The sequence below is a fragment of the Stegodyphus dumicola genome, chromosome 2 (genome assembly GCF_044657685.1).
Source record: "Stegodyphus dumicola isolate Sdum_Otavi_A_Nest chromosome 2, ASM4465768v1".
Lineage (NCBI taxonomy): Eukaryota > Metazoa > Arthropoda > Arachnida > Araneae > Eresidae > Stegodyphus > Stegodyphus dumicola.
This window is the reverse complement of record NC_140769.1, coordinates 289,234,742-289,255,084: the sequence shown is the minus strand read 5'-3', so window position 1 is coordinate 289,255,084 and position 20,343 is coordinate 289,234,742. Positions and strand designations below refer to the sequence as shown.

At 34.3% G+C, this 20,343-nt stretch overlaps 1 long non-coding RNA gene across 1 annotated transcript in view; it reads left to right on the top strand.

Moving 5' to 3' along the window:
* The window catches only part of LOC146999024 (uncharacterized), an 89,773-nt gene extending 69,688 nt beyond the window's left edge, over positions 1–20,085 (top strand). Inside the window, exon 2 of the long non-coding RNA XR_015039912.1 lies at positions 18,418–20,085. This is a non-coding gene — a long non-coding RNA (uncharacterized LOC146999024). The remainder of the gene's footprint in view (positions 1–18,417) is intronic.
* The last annotated feature ends 258 nt before the right edge of the window (positions 20,086–20,343 follow it).

Below are 20,343 nucleotides of genomic sequence, written 5' to 3'. Positions count from 1 at the left end.
ACCCTAGAGCAAACATCGGAACTGGCATTCAGGAAATAGAGGTAAATAAGCATGTAGCATCCGCTAAAAGTATTGAGGTGAACTGTCATGATGATAAACTACAGAGTGATGAACTAACTCTTTCAGATCTTTCTGTGGATGAAAAGTCTGAAAAGACTGAATGTTCAGACTGTGATACACAAAACAGGAATACATCTGAAAACTGCAGTGAAAAAGTATTTGACCCGGTTATAACTTAATGAAAATAGACTGAAATTCATTCTGAACTTTAATTTGTATTATTTAAAATTGTTATGTGTTTAATTGCACATAGTGTAAATATTTGTTTCTTTAATTATGTTATTTATTTGTTTCATTACGTCTTGTTTGTAACGAATTTGGCTACTGACCAAGGGTTGTACTGCCCAGGATGTGCAGTCCTTGGGAGAGAGTTATTTAGTAATGTTATGAAAGTACTTATTTAAATGTTTCTTGACAGTGTGATATTAAATTAAATTCCACTGCTACTTTGAAATATATGTTTTCATCATTTAATGTAATCATTTCGTTAATGCTATTGAAATAACCACGGACAAGTATGATCATATGTACCCGCAATAAAATGAGAGCTTAGTACTTTATTATGAAAACAATTTTTAAGAAATATATTTTCACATGCATTTAAAATTTAGCTGTAGCTACAGGATCAATGAGAGTTAATGAATACCATTTGCAAATTATATAATCCATTTGATGTTTTAAAGAAAATTAATAGATTCAGATAAGTCAAACTTTCGTGATAACAATTTGTAGCATGAGTGTTCCACACCAAACAAGACTGAGTATTCTTTTATCAGATTCTCAAAACAGAGATATGCTAACCTGCTTCTGGTGCCTCATCTACGGAAGATGTGTCGGAAGACACCACCCTTTCCACCTCTCTGGCCGGAGGTGGCTTGCGGGACTCTATAAATAAAAAATTATATATCGTCATTAATTATAATAGCAAAAATTTGAAACTAAATGTGGCATGGATATATACTTGTAATTAAAAAAAGATAATTAAAATTTCTTCATATAAAAAATAAGTTTTTTTAATGTGTACTATAATATAATAATAATGCTTTATTCCCCCAAAATATTTCTCCGACTATAAAGATCCACCGTTATTTCCGAAAGAAACGCCGTGACATTTACATGCTTAAAACTTAAATTTTCAGCAGCTGCGGCATTTCTACCCATGCGGCACTTAAAAAAAAGGTGCACTTAAAAAAAATATTTCATATGTCGTGCATAGTTTGAATGACCTTATCATTATTGTACATAGATTGGTGCTATTCTCACACAAAAGACCACTCAGTTGCTTTCTCTGAACTTCACTTTGTTTATTTCTTTCCCTTGAAAGGACCTACATTCCTTATTCACCCTAAATGGGATCTCAGAACAATAACATTATTCTCACCTTCAAGTCAGCATTCTCATGAGTTTGAATAGTCTCTCTTCTCTGCCATTCGATGACTCTTCCAGGACCCATCCTCTCCCCATCCCTAACTTTTGCATTGTAAATCTCCCCATCCCTAACTTTTCCATTGCAATTTTTTTCAAAGGCAGACACCACCTGCATTGCAATAACGTATTTTCCCTTCAGCATGAATCAATTTTTCTTGGCATTCTGCCAGATACAGATCCCATCAGTTTGAGTACAAGTATTTGTTGGATAGTTTTTAAGTAAGAAGAGAGTGGAAAATTTCTGAAAATGACACCTAAACGGTACAGAAGCTACACTGTTTGTTTTAATCTTAATGTAATTTAACGTGCTGAACAAATTGGAAATAGAGCAGCAGTTCGAGAGTTTGAAGTGGACGAGAGATGTATTCGATGTTCGAGAACTGAAAAAGAAGAAGTTAAAAATATGCCACAACAGAAACAAGCCAAAAGAAGTGGTACTATAAGGTGGCCGAATCTAGAGGATGACCTTGCAAATTGGTTAAAGGACCAACAAGAAATGGGAATGGCAATTTCGACTGTAAAAATTCGCTTACAAGCAAAATTTATTGCAAAACAAATGAACATAAATGATTTCAAAGGAAGGCCTTGCCGCCGAGCAGATTTATGAAAAGAGAAAATATTTCTGTGCGTACTAGAAGAACAGTCAGGCAACGATTACCAATGGACTGGCAGGATAAAAAGGCACCTTTTCTAAAACATGTGACAAATATTATTGCCAAAAAAAAATTCTTCCATCACAGATAATAAATATGGATTAAATGGCATTAGCTTTCGAGTCTCCTGCAAACAGAACAGTTGATGAAACTGGTGCAAAAACTGTATCTGCTTATGACGGGGCATGAAAGAACGTCATTGTGTGTGAACATGTGTGTTAGCTTGTGCCACAAACGGTGGCAAGCTAAAGCCGATGAGCATTTTTAAAAGAAAAACTATTCTGAAGGGAGATTTTCCTAATGACATAATTATTTGTACAAACAAGAATGGATGGATGTGCAACACAATCATGCACGAGTGGCTACAAAAAGTTTGGCAGTGTCGTAAGGGATCTTTTTTCCAACCAAAAGGGTTATTGATAATGGATTCCATGCGTGCTCATTTACTTGAGTGGGTGAAAACCAGATGTCAAAAACTGTCTATGACCGTAGCAATAATCTCTGGTGGTTTGACAATCATTAGATTTGTCAGGTCCTTCAAAGCTGAAGTCCAAAAACAGTGGGAGTGTTGGATCAGTGAAGGATTGCATACGTATACCAAAAGCGGCAAAATACGCAGAGCATCTTACGAAGAAGTTGCAAAGTGGGGAGGAAGTGCATGGAAATCAATGAAAACATCGGTTAATATTAGCAACATTCAAAGAAGCAGAAATTATATCCTTAGATAAAGAGACTGTAAACCAAGAGGATGAATGTGACAATCTGGAAGACTTAGATCAGGATTTACTAAATCTTTTTAATTCAGATAGTGAAGAATCACATTTTTATGACTTCATTTGATGTTCAGTTTACTGTAATGCCTTTGTAAGTAAAATTTAAAATTTCCTTTTATCACCCAAATTTAATACCTTGTTGTTGCAACATTTTTTATAATATAGTATGAGTATGACAAATATGGACTTCTTTAATAATTACATTCGTGAACGTAAATATATTTTCATTATTTCTTACCTTTAATTTATTTTTGAGTTATAGTTTCATGTCATGCATTTTTCTTAAATGATATGTCATATATCAGGACATATGTCTAAGTGGTCCACGACGACGTCGTGCACAATTTAATCTATTGCACTGTTTACACTGATGCGACTTTTCTGCTAACTTTTTTTCCCGCCATTCATTTTTCTCAATTATGGCAGTTACGCTGATGCAGCCTTTCTTTCGGAAATTACGGTAATTGGAAAATAAGCCCCAGTATAATTTTCCGCGATTCTCAAAACCCAGGGCTCGATGAAATTTTAAAGCTAGTTCATGAAATGAAAGTTAAAGGTCAAAGGAAGCTGATAGGCAAATATGCATCGGCAATGTACCAGCGTAATTAAGGTCCTATTGATTACCAAAAATTATTGATAAAATTCATAACCGTTTTTTGATATAAAGCTATATCGCATGGTAATAAATAAATCATAAAATAAGAGGGAAAATATACAAAAATTATTTAATATATTTTACAAATCAATTATATTTTTTAAATATATAAATCTTTATACATTAACTGCAATATACAATGGAAGACAATAATTTACATTAGAAAACAACAAACAGGCTGAATATTTTAGAGCGATGAAATTTAGGAGAATGAAGAATTTTAGATAAAACATTTTTAAAAATTGCATCAGTAGATTAAACCACAGCCATCACATTAAGTAATATCGAACTTTATGTGTCGTAAGAATCATGTTTACAAAATAAAAAATAACAGCAACACAAAAATAATAAAAGCATCAATCTAATAACAATTTTTTAAACTTCTGTTCCTATTAAACATAATTATCTTCATTATTTACATGCAATTGTTTTATTATGATTTTGTCGTATGCTGTATATTATGTAAAGTGTAAGGAATTCAATGAAGAAAATCTTTCTTATAAAAAGGACTGGGAATCCTTAAGCCCAGGAGCAAAGGTACCCATGCCCAACCTGCAAAACAATTATGGCCACCTTTTCAGAAGTTGGTCACACTAGGGTCCGGTGCCTTCATGAAGGTCAATTTATACCATGAAGAATGCTATCTTCACCAAGATTTTGAGATGCCCAGGTGAAGACCCTTATCTTAATAGTTGTCAAACTTGCATAGAGGTGAAATCATTTCTTCCTCATGAAATCATGAGGATACCGAAACATGAAAATTCACCTCTTCTATACTATGGAGTAAAAAATCAGATGCCGCAAACATGAAACTGTACTGAGTTAATGAGGATGATAAGTATTACTAGTTTACCATTACTTTATTTTCTGAAGTGTGATTAAATGTCTTTATTCCAGAGATTTGTTTTTTGTTGCATGAATCTTGCAATTATGATTCTTGTTTCAACTACACTTTAAATTATCAATATCGGGTAAGAAGGCAGGCGCTTTTGACCACAAGCACTTCGGGAAATTTCCCGAATTTCCAATAACGGTTGCAATCTCGGAGGTAACTGCCACAGATACCCAAGTATTACGGTACATTCTAAGGAACCATAACTGATTTAATGAGCCACTTGTGGTTTTGCATGTCTTAATTTCTGAGACAACCATATGATTACTGGCAGGATTAATGCTTTTTTTAAGTCCATAAAATGCACCAGCTGCATGCAACTTAAATCTGCAAGGGATAAGATACGCCTTGAAATAATAGGCTAGATGCTGCTGTCTTACGATGGCCCCCTCATTTATTTCAAATGCACAGAATCTTAATTATGAAGTAGTAGTAGTTCAAAGTGCCTTCTTTTAGTAGCAGTTCAAAACTCACTACGTTGTCCAAGATATCAGTTGCAAGAGGCGAGCCTTCCTAGGCATCGAGAATTTACTGCATAAAACGCAGATGAAAAAAATCAATGTTTCAATCTTTATTACATTTCTGCAAGGTACAGACAATGGCATGGGGGCAGAGCTGCTTACAAATATGCTGAGGAACAGCCTGTAGACCCTGTCCACAGACCTAACAGTGCAAAGGAACGGTTTGTTTCATGCCATTCGTAAAAGCCAGGACACGAGAGGAAATAAACACCTCTCCCTTGAAGAACTCGGGGAAGCACACAAACTAATCCATCACAGCTGCTTTGGAGTGGCAGCCAAACCCTCATGCCCATGAAAGGCTTTCAATGACTATGAGGTCTGCTGCTATAGAGTTAATGGAACTGCCAGTGCAAAAGCTCCATCGCAAAAGCTCCGAGTCGAAATTATACTCCACATTACAGCGCTGACCAGAACACCCAGAAAGAACGCAGAATTATTATTGAATGACCAGTTAGAAAGCAGAGAGAATTGAGTTTTTGTGTATACACTCAACAACAAATGGAAGCCTTCATAATTTAGTATGCCACGTCTCTTAAGATACCTATCTGTGTCAAATAAAGAAATATTTTCCAAAATTTCTGCCTACAGTTTTTTTATCACTTTTGTGAGGCCCATTATTTTTAAGATTTAATTTCCTTCTCATCTTGCAAATTTTTAATTAACTCTTGTTTTACCCAATAGATTTAAAGAGAATAGTTTTCTGATACAAGTGCAAAAAAAAAGACCTTGTCTATGAGTATAACAAAGGAATTCTTTGGAATGCTAGTTCCTAGTTTATGGCAGATTCCCTAATTAACCTGATTCCAAATTAACCAGGCCTCATCTAAAAAACTTAATGTTGAGATAAGTAAGGACAATTTTTATCCCAAACGGTTATCATATAAAAGAAAGCTGTTCATGAAAAGTACAAAAAGGAAAAGAAAAATGTTCAATAAAAAAGTTCAAAAAAAAGTTAAAGTATTAATTTTACCTTTGAACATTCTCGCTAACGCGCACAATGGCGCGTTTGGAGGCTTGTATGGCCTCGCATTGGGAATGGGCCTGTAGCGGACCTGCGCCGACGTGTCGCCCCATTTTCCCAATGAATGGAGGTAGAGTCCGCAAAATGGTACGGAGGGCCTAAATAACAGAATATTATATTATTATTTGTTTAAACAGAAGAATTTGTAAAGAATACTGCTCAGCAATCGTAAAAACTACAATACGAATTATAACAACATTACTGCATACTATTTTATTACATAAATATTCAATGGATCAAGGAAATAATTAAAGGTCATAGGAAGATTAAAGGCAATAATTTGAAAACTTTAGAAATTAGACATGAATTTATTTGCTCAAATGGGCTAATTGTCTTGAAATGCAATTTTGTATTTAACATGTTCATAAGTCTACGGCCATTTATAAGATATTTACTTTTTTAAAGTTAACCGATCTGCCACTGATGAATAAACTAAAATACTTAAAAGCAATAAACACAGTTCTTAAATATATATATATATATAATGTAATTCAAAAGAGCAAATAAAAACAAATATTGATCTCCTCAGTTCGAGGTTTCAAACCAAGGAACCAAGGAGGAAGTGTTTTGAAGTCTAGAACCAAGTTGATCCACGAGTTCCAAATACAAGTTTCATTCCTCTGAGACATTTGAGAAGCAAGGCCATAAATTTCAATTTTATACATTTTATAATTCTCAAATGCCTAGACCTTTTCCCGACTTGCATCCGTAACTCTAAAGACATAAAAAATTACAAAACACCAGCAAAATTACAATGCTACAGAATCAAAATAACTTTATAAAGTGGAATCAAAAATTAAGAAAATGAAGCTATATACTTAAAAAAATGAGGGGAAAAATAACTACCGCTAAAAAAAGGTATGAGGCAGCAAACATAATTACAATGCAGACAGCCTGAAAAGGCCATATGACTAATTACAGTCATTTACAAGAGGTAACCTTGAAACACAAAAATCATTGAAATGGTCAGTACAGTCAAAAGTCGTTAATCCGGACTCGTCGGAACTTCGGCGATTCCGGATTATCGATTTTTCTGGATTATAGATCATCAGTTTAAATCTGGTAAGATGGCATGCAGAAATTATAAAATTAAAAATATGAAACCGTAATTTATGAAATAAAGAACAATTATGATCTAAAGGTCAGTACATAAAAAAAGGGAAGCTCGAAACCATGTAAAACTCTTCTTTTTAAAAAAATTGCACTTTGTTCGAGACTGCTGCAATTTGTGCAGATCGACTATTAGTTTTTAAACTAAGATTTTGGGAATCTTCTTAGGAAGTATTGACTTTTGAGTTCTAATGCAAAATATAAGAAAATACAATAGCTGCTTTAAAAATAATTGGCAACCTCAAAATTAATATTCTAGATTTGGTGCATTCCCCCTAAATTCATCTGTTCTCCCAAATTTGTGATCCTTCTATGTTATGCAGCAACCTAAGATTAGCCAATCATAGCTTGTCTCTACAACTGCATCTACTTTGATATAAATAACCTTGGCACAAAAAACTATGTCATTCCTTTCCTTAGCTTCAGCCATGCCAACATCAATGCTGCTTTGCTTCTCCGCCTAAAATGCCTACATCTTATTTTTAAAATCAGTCTACATAAAAATTTATAATATTCAATGATGATTGAAAAGTAATTTATCTGCGAAGAGACATGATTTGAAATGTGTAAGTAAAGATGGTGACTCTTCAATTCGGTTTTGTTAACGTCTTCTTCATTCCTTCACCTATGCACTTAACATATTGTATATATATGTGTGTGTGTGTGTGTGATGATAGCAAAATTTTGGAAGCACTGATGTAAGAACACTCAGATGTAGAAGCACAGCAGTGTTGTTTAGCGTAGATACTTGATTCATATTAAAGAACAAGTCGAAATGGATTAATTTCCTTTTTTATTTAAATTCACATTTGTGGCCAAAATTCACTTGGCACTACAACCCAACCTATTTCCAGAACACTTATATTTTTTTTTATACTATGGTGATAGAAGCAAGCATAGAAGACTGCAATAGCGTCTTACCAGAATGACAGCATAGGCAAAAACATGATGCAAGGTTTCAGAGGAAGAAGGGAGGGCATCAAAAGTTTCTGTTCCAAGTTTAAAATTTTCTGGTTTACAATTATTTAACTGGGCAAGAGTTATCTGCATTAAGCATTACGTATGATTGCATGATTAATTTGCATGACACAGTTTAGACTTGTAGCACTAGTATTAAGACAGAGAGATGAAGTCCCAAAATTAAATAAAAGAGGTTGTAGTGAATAAAATTTGCTTTCATATTTTTTATCTTACACACACACACACATATATATATATATATATATTTTACTTTCGAATCTGATTCACAGGGTTCGTACACATTTCTGCACAAAGAAATTAAGTACTTTTAAGGACTTTTAAGGACCATTAATGAAAAGAAATTAAGGACCTATGAGCAAATGGGAACTGAATAAATTCAATTAAAAATATTATATCTATGCCTGAACGTGAGTAGCTTGCATTATTATTAAACATAACTTCATTAACATAATTATTAATATTTTGAGAATAAAATTAATTTTATGAAATTTATCAAGTAGCATTAAATACTTTACACTCATAATAACTGGACATATCTGAAAGACGTTAAGTGACATTTTAGTTACATTTTACTAACAGCTTTTTTTTTTTTTTATGTCTCTTTTTGTCACATGCTTGCTTCTTTTTGTCACATGCTTGCTCAGTCTAGAGGTTTAGTAAATACTAAGTACATTTTATGTCAAGCAGCATAGGTTAAAATAAGCATTAAAATCATAATCAGCATGATTCATAACAAAAGACTGGCTGTTGTCACCGCTCCTGCTCGCCTATAGAGAGACCTGCTAATCAGAACAAACCTGAAAGGCCTGATGTAGGCAGTTAGAAAGTTTTGAAAGTTAGCTGACCACTGTCTGCAGCTGTTAGTGTCATAGCTTCATGTATAGTTCCAGGGGTTATTTCTCATTTAGCATTTTAATAGCATAGTTTTCATTAGCATTTTAATAGCATAAAATTGTGCAGTGATGGCAGATGTTATGTTAATGTTACTAATATACCGTTTTCACTTGCATAATCTAGTATTTTTTATATTAATTAAAAATTCTGCTTGGTTTTCTATATTTATAAGGTATTTCTCCCGTCTTCTTAGCATGCCTTCGAGGTGTAATGGTCAGCACAATCAGCACGTATTTTGAGAAGTTCGGGGTTCGAGTCCCGCCGAACTTTTTTGTACCTCTTGATATACCTCTTGTATACACAGGCTGCATTATCTTCTATTTTGGAACAATTCGTAAATTTTAAGGGATGTTGGAACCCCAAAATCTTCAAAAAATTGTGATTTCGGATTTTTGCATTTTCAAATTCTCTACACTTTTATCTTTCTAAAAATACCATTCTTTAATCTCTATGAAAATTAGAACTGTAAAAGAATCTAGTTTTAATTTGTCATCTACTGCTTTGATCAATGAGGATTTTTACACAAAAACACGTTTTTCTCCAAACGTGATTTTTTTATACTCGATGTACCTTTTCTCAGGAACTACTGCTCACAGGTATCTAAACTTTTTATGGCTTATTTATTAGGTTCCCTAATAAGCATTTTGCAATAAACTTAGAAAAAAAAATTTTTTAATTTTTTTGTGTGAGAAAAGACTTGCTCCAATAATTCTGAATATCAATTTTGAGCATCTAAGGTTATCAAACCTGGGTAGTAGTCAGAGTCTAGGTCTTGTACCCCTTTAACTTCATGCTGAAAATATATATTATAGAATGCAGCCAGATGAAGAACTACAGGGAACCCTCTAACACAGTAGTAAGGAGCTATGATCTGTACATGGCTACTCTGGGATCATGAATTTAAACTAATGTCATACCTGTTCCTCCGCAGACAAAACCATGTGGTATGACATGAATTTACATCACCAGCAGATTATATGATTTGAAATATTTAAAAAGTTGTAAAAATCACCGACAGGAAAATTATCTTTATTTTTTACACTTGCAGTTTGCTTTTTTGTGTGTGTGACAGTGGATGTAATATTGGAAAATTGTGGAACTACATCCTATGATGAATGCGTACACAGTGTTACTAAAGGCTTAATTTATAAGCAATGTAAAAACTGGAAATCTGAGGTCATTAAATTCTGAGCCAGAAATAGTTGTTTTAAGACGGATTTACACTTACCCCTTTAATTGCTCGGAGCTCAGCGTTGTCGCTCAAATGTCAGTTACTGATCTATAAGGCTATTTTGCGTCCTGTGCTCACCTATGCGTGCCCTATATGCCAGCCCCACTGCCATCAAACAGATACAAACTATGCAAAATGTTGTATTAAGAGAATTGACAAAGAGCCGCTGGTTCGTACGTAATAAAGCTATTCATAAAGAAATTGACATCTTAGAAATCCACTTATTTTGCCGAAAAGATTTTTTGATAACATCAATAAAGTCAATAACCCCACAATTCCCATCTTATATTATGACCCAGCAAGCAATGTCAACAAAAAGATACCTCGAGCGGTGTTTCCGCACCTACTCTAGGCCATGTGTCACTGCGTAGTTCGGATACTCCTAATGCCATCATGTCGGTCTACTAATTATCTCACATACTTTCAAGGACTGTTATGGAACTTTCTTTACATTTCTTTCCACATGTTAGAAAATCGGACATTGTGCTATTCACGGGGTAACGCTCCTGCGTATGCACCCGAATTGCAAGACCCCGCTTTGCCTAAACGGAAGAAAAGTAAATGGCAGATACGTTAGAAATCTACCCTTCCTTTAGCCAGTCCATCATACCCTAAGGCGATGTAGATTGTTTGGGTACGAGGCTTCATATGAAAACATACAAAGTGTTGGAAGAGTAGTTTAAAGTAGAGCTGTATTTCTATACGTTAGATATTGCTATTCGTTCTGTAGAAGAAAGATTTGAACTTACTCGGGAATACGGAGCATACTGCGGTACAGTTTCCTGTACGACGTAGGAACCCTCAAACATCTTTCAGAGAACTTTTGAATACACACAAAGACTAGAAATTGAAACTCACAAATAAACATTCAAGTAATCTGAACGCTTCGGAACTTTGTGATGAACTGGAAGATCTGTCAAAATACATCGTTCCTGGAGCGGAGCCCCTTGTCATTTTAGAATATGTATAAAATCTTGAATGTTTTCCAAATATACTGGAGTGGAACTTCGAATTTTGCTGTCCTTTCCTATAACAGTTGCAAGCGGAGAGAGATATTTTTCAAAATTAAAATACACACAAACTTGTTTAAGATCTCCTATGACGGAGACTAGGCTGACAAATCTTGCTCTAATTTCTATAGAGCAAGATACACCTAAAGAAATTGATCTTTCTGACTGTGTTCGAGAGTTTTCGGAAATGAAGGCAAGGAGCTTCTATAAAATTATAGCTAATATTATAAAATAAAAGTTGTTACCCTGGTAAAAAAAAAAATCATTCAAAAATAAATATTTACATATATTTTGGCGCAATTGAAAAATATGACTATTCTTCAGTCTTGTAGATTTCTTTACTTCTGACGAAGAGGGACCTAAACCTGCTTGCCCTAGAAATTGTTTGAGATCATAACATAAATCTACACCAAACTTAAGGTTATTGTGCTACGAATTTTGTTTCACTCGGCGTGTTTCTCTTCTATTTTCACAGAATATATTGTTTTTAATGTTTTATAATATAACCAGTTATTTAAGTTTGCTAGATTAAGCGAAAAAACTTAGATTGGTGCAGATTTTATATAAAAATTCAAAACAAATTTGTATGTAAAACCTCTTGGATTTTATATAAAAATCTCCGTAAAACTAAGCTTTCTTACGTTTCTTAATGCTATACTTTACGTGACATGTTCCTTTTTTTATATAGACTTATTCATTTATTATCAGTATGTATCTCAGTGAAAGGAGAGAAAAGTCTGTCTCTCGCACGCACACAAAAAGGCTTAAATAACTGATTAAAATCATCCGATATCAAATACCCAGACTAAAGCAAATTTCACAGTTGATCAAGGGAAAATATTTTCCTTTTTATTCTTTCTTCTTGTTACGTACCTTTCAACTAGTTCCCTAAGGATGTGCTTTTAATTTTTAACAAATAATCCAGATGTAATAAAATTCATCATAAAAACACTGGCTTGTGAAATCCTTGATATTTTTTAACATTTTAAAAATTTTAATTTTAATTTTTATTTTTAAGCACATTAAATTTATTGAGGAGGGGGCCAGGAAAAATTTTTGCATAGGGGTCCAAGAGTTCTAGTTACGCCACTGCTCTCATTACCGACTAACACTTCCACAGCTTTTGGCCACAGAGGCCATAGCTATCACCATAATACCATCCACCTGAACTGTCCATTATGTTATCATCAGCAATGTGCGTCATGTTTATATGTTGTGTACTTCATAAACAACACATGAATAATATTGCTGATTTAAGCACAATATTTAAACTCAACAACAGAGTTCTATTAGGTGGAGATTTTAGCGCTAGATACAGCACATGGAACTGCAATTTGTACTGGAGAATACATTTATAACTTGGCAACTACAGCCAACATCTATATAGCAACTCCGTCCACCACAACACACTATGGCTGCAGCTCAGCTACTATGCTGGATTTTTTTATATTAAAAAAAATATCCAAACTCCATCCAAAATTAAAATCCTTGAATGAACTATCTTCGAACTATAACCCAGTCATTACAGAACTGGATGCTAGTCGCAACAACACACCAGACAAAAGAGTTGTTATTACCAATTGGTCTGATTATACCAATATATTTTGTCTAATTATACCAATTATTATCTAAACAAGACTCATTACACTAACACAACAATACACCTGAGAGAAGAGTTAGATGCTTTAGTAGACAATTTCACCAACGAACTCTATACAGCCTATCAAGAAAATTCCAAAAACAATCCCCGAAGAAAAAAAGTACTCAAAATAAAAACCTGAAAGATCTTATTAAATGAAGAAACCATGCCAGGAAACAATGGCAAAGATCAAGACATTCAGCAGATAAAGCAATTCTCAATACCAATTATACCAATATAATTGGTCTAATTATGCCAAACCATGCCAGGAAGCAATGGCAAAGATTAAGACATCCAGCAGATAAAGCAATTTTTAATACCAAGTATACCAATATAATTTGTCTAATTACACCAAAACATGCTAGGAAGCGATGGCAAAGATCAAGACATCCAGTGGATAAAGCAATTCTCAATACCAATTATACCAACATAATTGGTCTGATTATACCAAACCCAGTCCCGGATCTAAGGGAAGCAAGCCGGGGGTCTGTGCCCCAGGCAGCAACTTCTGAGGGTGGCAAGTTCAAGAGTGGAGCTGAATTGTGTTGGGAATGTTGTCAAATTTTGATGCAACATTAGTAGTTTTAAAGCTAGGTTTAAAACCTCTTTTAAGAATATTGCTGCGTTTTTCTTTTCTGACACCAGCCGTTACGTTATTTTCATCCTTCACGTTCGCACGGGGTTTACGTGGATTTGGAGTGAACAACGATGACACTTGATGAAGTATCGAAACACACTTTTTTTACCAATATTAATCAGGACAGCTCCAAAGTCACATTTTACAGTCGTCAAAGATCTACTATACACTCGCCGGAACAATCAGCGACACAGCCTTCAGGTTATCAGGCTATAACAGTGGAGACTGCTTCACTGTAAAGCACCAGAGTACTGCTCCCGACTGCATGGTCGTTCTCGGAACTCCACATACTCTTGAGACTCTCCACGCTACAACTCGCGATGCACTCGATGACACACAGAGCACAGTTCCCGACTTTTTGATTCAGTCATTGCCGGAGCTTAACACACTCTCTCAACGATGCAGTAACCGAGATACACTAAAGCTCCATTCAGACGGGGTCATAAAGGGCATAAGTGGTTAAAGCCGAGTGATTAAGTGGAAAATTCCACTACAACAAATGAAATCATGTTAAGGCATCGATCATGACATTAAGAGACTAATTCACACAGAGAAAGAAAAATGAAGAAAGATCCTACAGACGAGTATGGATGCTCTATTGTATCTTTCAACAAACTGTCTTTCTTTCCGTGGGTCTGATGAAACCCCTGGCAGCCTGCTCACAAAGTGTCCTCGGCCTAGTCAAGGCAATTTTTTGTTAATTTAACGACTCTGCTAGCAAAACATAATTCTTAAGTACCAGTTAGAATACCTAAAGAAGGGACAAGTATCATATTTAACAAAGATAATTCAAAATGAAATTACTGATAAAATGGCAAAAACAGTTCACAATAGCATTTTAAATAATATTACAAAGGCGAAATATTATACAATAATGTTCGATTGCATTCCAGATGTGTTGCACACAGAACAAATGAGCCAGGTGATTCAATACGTAAAAAATATGTGGTGATGTGTGTGAAATAAAGCAGAGCTTCATAGAAATTGGTTTGATTTCATAGAAATTGGTTTCATAGAAATTGGTGGAAAGACAGGAGAATGTATTTTTCAATGGATTGCGGAAAAACTGACGCTTGATGGTTTGGATATTGACAATGTTGTGGTCAATCTGAGAAGAGAATAACTGATCTAATATGGCCGGTACTTTCCTGCCATATTAGATCCTGAAGTACAAGTCAGGATAACAGAAATGAATAAGCTGGCTGAATATGTGCGATGTTTGGCTCACTCTTTGAATCTTGTCTATGTGCATTCTGCCTCATCTTGCCACGAAGAAGTTAACTTCTTTGGAATTATCCAGAAGATATTTAGCTTTTTTGTCGGATTCACTATTCGATGGGATATTACGAAAAGATGTACAAAAACCAACTCAAAAGGAAGCACCCAGACGAGATGGTCAGCAAAATATGTGGCTGTGAAAGCTCTTCTAATGAATTTACCAGAAGTAGTAAAATCATTGAAAGAATTTATCTTTCAAAGTACAATATTACTATTTCAAAATTAATTACCTATCAAAGTACGAAGCAGGACAGCTGCTACATGTTTTAAAAATTTTGAATTTATTTTATCAGCCTGACAACTTGGGCTAATATTCTTCGAGAAATCAATCGAATAAATACTGAAATTCAAATGGAAGATATTATTCTTGTTCATCTCGTCGCATTAATGGAAGGTCTGGCCAAAACTGTGCAAAAAATGAGAGAAATTCCTACAGAATATTGGATAGAAGAATTTAAAGTAGCAGCTGAAAAAAATTGAGGTTGAACCTATTCTGACAAATAAACGAATTCTAAAATGCAAAAAGGAATTTGATGAATTGTGCTAGGACGAATCACAAACATTTCGTGTTCAGCTACTTTCTAATGCAATGAAAATTGTATTAGTTTGAATCATATCAGAAAATGAAACAAGGGTAAACAGTGCTATAACACTAAATTCAAATTTCCATTTCTCAATGGTCGTGAAATATTGAATATGTCAACTGAAGAACTGCACAAGAATGGAGCAGATCTTGCACGAAAATATGAGCAAGATCTTAAAACACATTTGAGTTCTGTCAAGAACTTGCCGTTTTTAAAGAACAAGCCCCAGTGTTATTCGTCGACATAGAAAAGGCTAGAGCTTTTTCATCTCTTGCAACAGACCTAACCTATGATTTTCAGGATGCCTTTTGCAATATTTGTATTGCTTTGATTTACTCTATGCTTTCAACTACATCTGCAAGCTGTGAGCGAAGTTTTAGCAACTTAAAACTTATTAAAATCTATCCGAGATCATCGATGAGCCAGGAGCGTTTATCAAGTCTCACAATTCTGGCAATCAAAAATCAAACAGCACATCAAGTTAATTATGGCGATGCCATAGTTTTATTTGCAGATCAAATGGCTCACAGAGTAAAATTTTAATTCCCTAATATTTTAAGAGCATTAGGTAAGAACTTAAAATTATTATTGAAATAAGAATTATGAAAAGAAGTACAAATACTAACCTTTCCCTTTCAGCAGTAGCCCGTATTGTTGTTATGTATAGCTAATGAAAGTTAGTTACGTAATTAATCAGCTCATCTACTGTCCTAACTTATGTAATCTTTTGTTTGTAGCTAAAGATTATTTTTATTACGAGTGCATAATCAAGGGTATCGAAAGACGTATATAATTTTAAAGGTACCATAAGGTATTTTTCATTCTTTAAGCACAACATTTTTGCTAAAATCTTTTTTAAACATAACATTTTGCATAAGCATAATTATACAAATTGCTATTATCCATCACACAGTGGAGCCCGCCAGGGGCCGAGCAGTAAAGTCGCTGAGCACTGGTAGTTCGGTCCGAGGTTCAAATTCCGCGAACAGGCTGTCTGCATGGGCGATTTTGTAATTTTTCCCATTGTAACGTGTATACGAGCCAGGTTCCCTTAGAAAGTCCTCCACAAAGACATCCCTCCCTTTAGGCAGATAGCCCTCGTGTGCTTTGCCATAATTGAATAATGCAATCCAATCCAAATCCTTGTTGAACATAAAGACCACTTCCAGGCTGTTTCATTCCGAGTTACTGCATCATCAGTCTTCATCTGAAATAAACCTTATTCAGATCGGATAAAGGGCTATTGGGCCCAATCAAGCTTCGCATTACCATCAAAATGAACAAAAAAAAAAAAAAAAAAAGTGAAGTTTAAAGCAAATTGCTTTTGACGATAATGGATAAATTATGAATTATTCAAATAATTAACAATATTCTAAATTAACAGAAAATGATGTACCTGAGGTGAAAGAAGCTGATATAAACGGGAAAATGTTAATTGAAGAAATGGAAGCTTTGAAATCTATTTTGCCTTCAGAATTTTTGAAAATCCGTTTAAAATGTTTAAATTTTTATCGGATAATGATAGAGCAATGGCATTTTCAAACTTGTTTATTGCTCTCCGAATATTCTTAACAATTCCAGTAAGCGTTGCTTCTGGAGAGAGATCATTTTCCAGGCTAAAACTAATAAAAAACTGTCTGAGATCGACAATGAATCAGAATAGATTAAATAGTTTACAGATTATGTCGATTGAAAGTGAAGACGCAAGGAAATTAGATTTTCAAACAATTTTAGAAGAAGTTACAGAACAAAAACTTAGAAATATGTAAATTCATGTATTCATATTCCGTGATGTAAATTTATATTCAATAAATGTTTTTGTATTTTGAACATTTTTATTTTTTAATTTATGTAGAAATTTACCTATCTGATGATCCATGACATTTGATTATATATATATATCTGAATTTTATTTAAAGATTTAATCCCCTCTCCTTAGGCAGATAGCCTTAATGTGCTTTGCCATAATGAAATAAACCAAACCATCACACAATGAATGTTTCTTTTATGCGGAAGTGTCCCGTTTTTCAATTTGTATGGAAGTGTCACAAGTCGAAATACTATCAGGGGAGGTTTTAAATGTAAACAAAAAAACACTCCATCTGTAGACCGAAGCCCTCGGAGCAGTGCTTCACTCGCAATGTGGGGTTGGCACCTCCTTTCTTTCTTACCTCCATGGTCTGGCTAGTTATTGTTGCAAATATTGCAAAATTGCATATTTCAGAGAAAATGTAATTTTGATTATTACAGTACAAAAATAGTCTTTTGCATAAATATGTAAATATTTATTATGTTCTCAGGCTGTGTGAGGATGATAGTCGAAGTTCTTGAGTAGGCTACATGAAGGCATTATTGTGAAATGAATATTTAACATGCTAGGTTAAAGTTACTGTTAATATTGAGAAATTGGTACAAAATTATACAATCCATTGTATTTGCTTAGATTTGTTTAAATGAATTTCTTTATTATTTAGTAATATCTGATTCCCATTTTTGTGCTGTGATGAACTATTTTAGCATTTAGTTCTGAATCGTTTTCTATTAGCATCATTTATTTCTATAAATAGGTATTCTAGCAAATATTGAAAAAAATCCTCATTTCAGGGAAAATGTAAATTTGATTATTTCAGTGCACCGGAGAAGTAACTGCATTAAGAGGGTTCGCACGGTTTTTTTAATTATGTAACTTTTGGTATGCATGTTCGGCCACCAGCGGCTGAGATGTAAAGTCTGAACACTGGTAGTTCGGTCGGGGGTCAGAATCAAGCGAATTTGCTGGCTGCATGAGTGTTTCCGCCATTTCGCTCATGCGTAACTTGCATCAGCCAATTACTCTTAGAAAGACATCAGCGAAGACATCTCCCCTTTTAGGCAGGTAGCTAGCTCTCTTATGCTTTGCCATATGTAAAGAAACTAAACTATTTGTTATGTATATTTCTTTTAGAACAAAAATAGCACATAAAGAATTTCTTACTATAAAATGGATTTTACATTTTATCTCAAAAACTACCTATTTTTATGTTTATTTAAAAAATTAAAATTTGTTACAGAAACTTAAAGGAAGATGGGTAAGGGTGGTTTTTGCACCGCCTAGGAAAAATGCTAACTCCGGCGCTGACCAAACTATGCCAGAAAGCAATGGCAAACAAGACATCCAGCAGATAAAGCAATTCTCAATATAATTGGTTTATTATCCCAGACCATGCCAGGAAGCAATGGCAAAGATCAAGTGGCTTAGCAAGTGGAAAATTGAAGTCAACACAGAAAAAAACTATTGCAGTAATGTTCACAAAGAAAATTAATGTTGAAGGAAATGTTACCTTTTACAGCACTCCTATTCTCTGAGCCAAGGAAGTCAAATTACTAATCTTCATTTAATAAGAAAGCCCTCCCCTCACAAAATGCATAATTGCAAAGTTTCCAGCTAGCAAATCTACACTCAGCCCCCTAATCGCTCAAAACAGCGTTTTAGCTATAGATAAAAAATTACTCATTTATAAAGCCAATATTGCATCCCATACTTGCATATGCATGCCTAGTTTGGGGTTAGGTCTGCAAAAGCACACTTTTAAAACTCCAACAGCTTCAAAACATCACACTACGACAAATGGCAAGCTGTCTTTGGTGCTATTCACAGTGAATGTAGAATACCACTTCTAAGAAAATTCTACAATGATATAACCAAGGCAAAAAAACCCCACAATACCAGTTTAAAATTATATCAACTCAGAACACAGGAAAAGGCCTAAAGCCATCCTCAGAGACATACTATAAAGGTTTTTGATTAATGTTTAATTAGTTTAAAAAAGACAAACAATCTCATTAATTCTTCTTTAATTATTACTGCATTGTAATATATCTAATTGTAATATAGTTTAGCACCAAAAATTGGGAAAAATTAAATTTTTATTCCTATCTGTTCACTAATTAATATTAAGGCAGGCTTAATTTAATTTTTCATCATGTCCTCTCCAACCTCATTCACTCACCCATCAATCTAAATTAGCATGGATTGAAAACAGCCTAGGCCCTCCCCCATAGCACACTGTAGATCACACTTAACCCAATAGGATTACTCCTCTGCCAGCCAACAGAAGTTCAGGAAGCTCCTGCCTATACAACCTGACTACGGAAACCATTCAGCCTTGAACACTGGAGGAGAGGGGGAAGAAAAAAGAAGAAAAAGGCTTTTTCTTCTCTTTCCGCCCCTGATTGCCTCTGCTGCTCACACTCGGACTAGCTCTAGGTCTTAACTTCAAAACTCATCATCTTAAAACTGTTACAAACTCTGCCATTACTACTGATTGTTTTCATTTTGCTGCCATTAACTGCTCTTCGAATTTTTATTTTTATGAACTTCAACAACACTTATTTTTCAACATTCATAAAAGGATTAACTTACTACACTGGGAAAAGGCTATGCCCAGGAGCCCACTACAACTGAACATTAATTCACCGAGGAAGGGCATACTCTAAACAAAGCTGTAGATGTCCAATACAAGATTTGCAAATAAAAAAGAAAAGAAAAAAGAAAAAAAGAAAACCTATTCACAATAAATTGTTCCAACAAAGGAAACGACTGTGTGATTTTAGATGACAATTGGATAGTATTAGTATCAGATATTTTATTACATCATACCACTAAGGAATATTTTCTTTTGTGTCAGAAGCTTCTGGCCATCAAAAACTTGTTGCTAAAATAAATTCTGATTTCCAAAGATGCCCTGTTTCTCGTGTAGTTGGCAAATCATGGTTGATGAGCCTTAAAAATGATTTATTTGCCGTCTCTGTGTAGACTAATTAGCAGTGCGTTGGTGTTACTTCAGTTTTTAATTCTTTTTAATTATGTATTAAAATATACAACTTAGTAAACTTAGTTGACATATGGTGGTATTTGAAGTGAAAATAATAATTTTTTTTTTAAATAATATGCTTCGTTGCTTATCTTTTAGAAAATTAAAGACCTAGAATTCTGC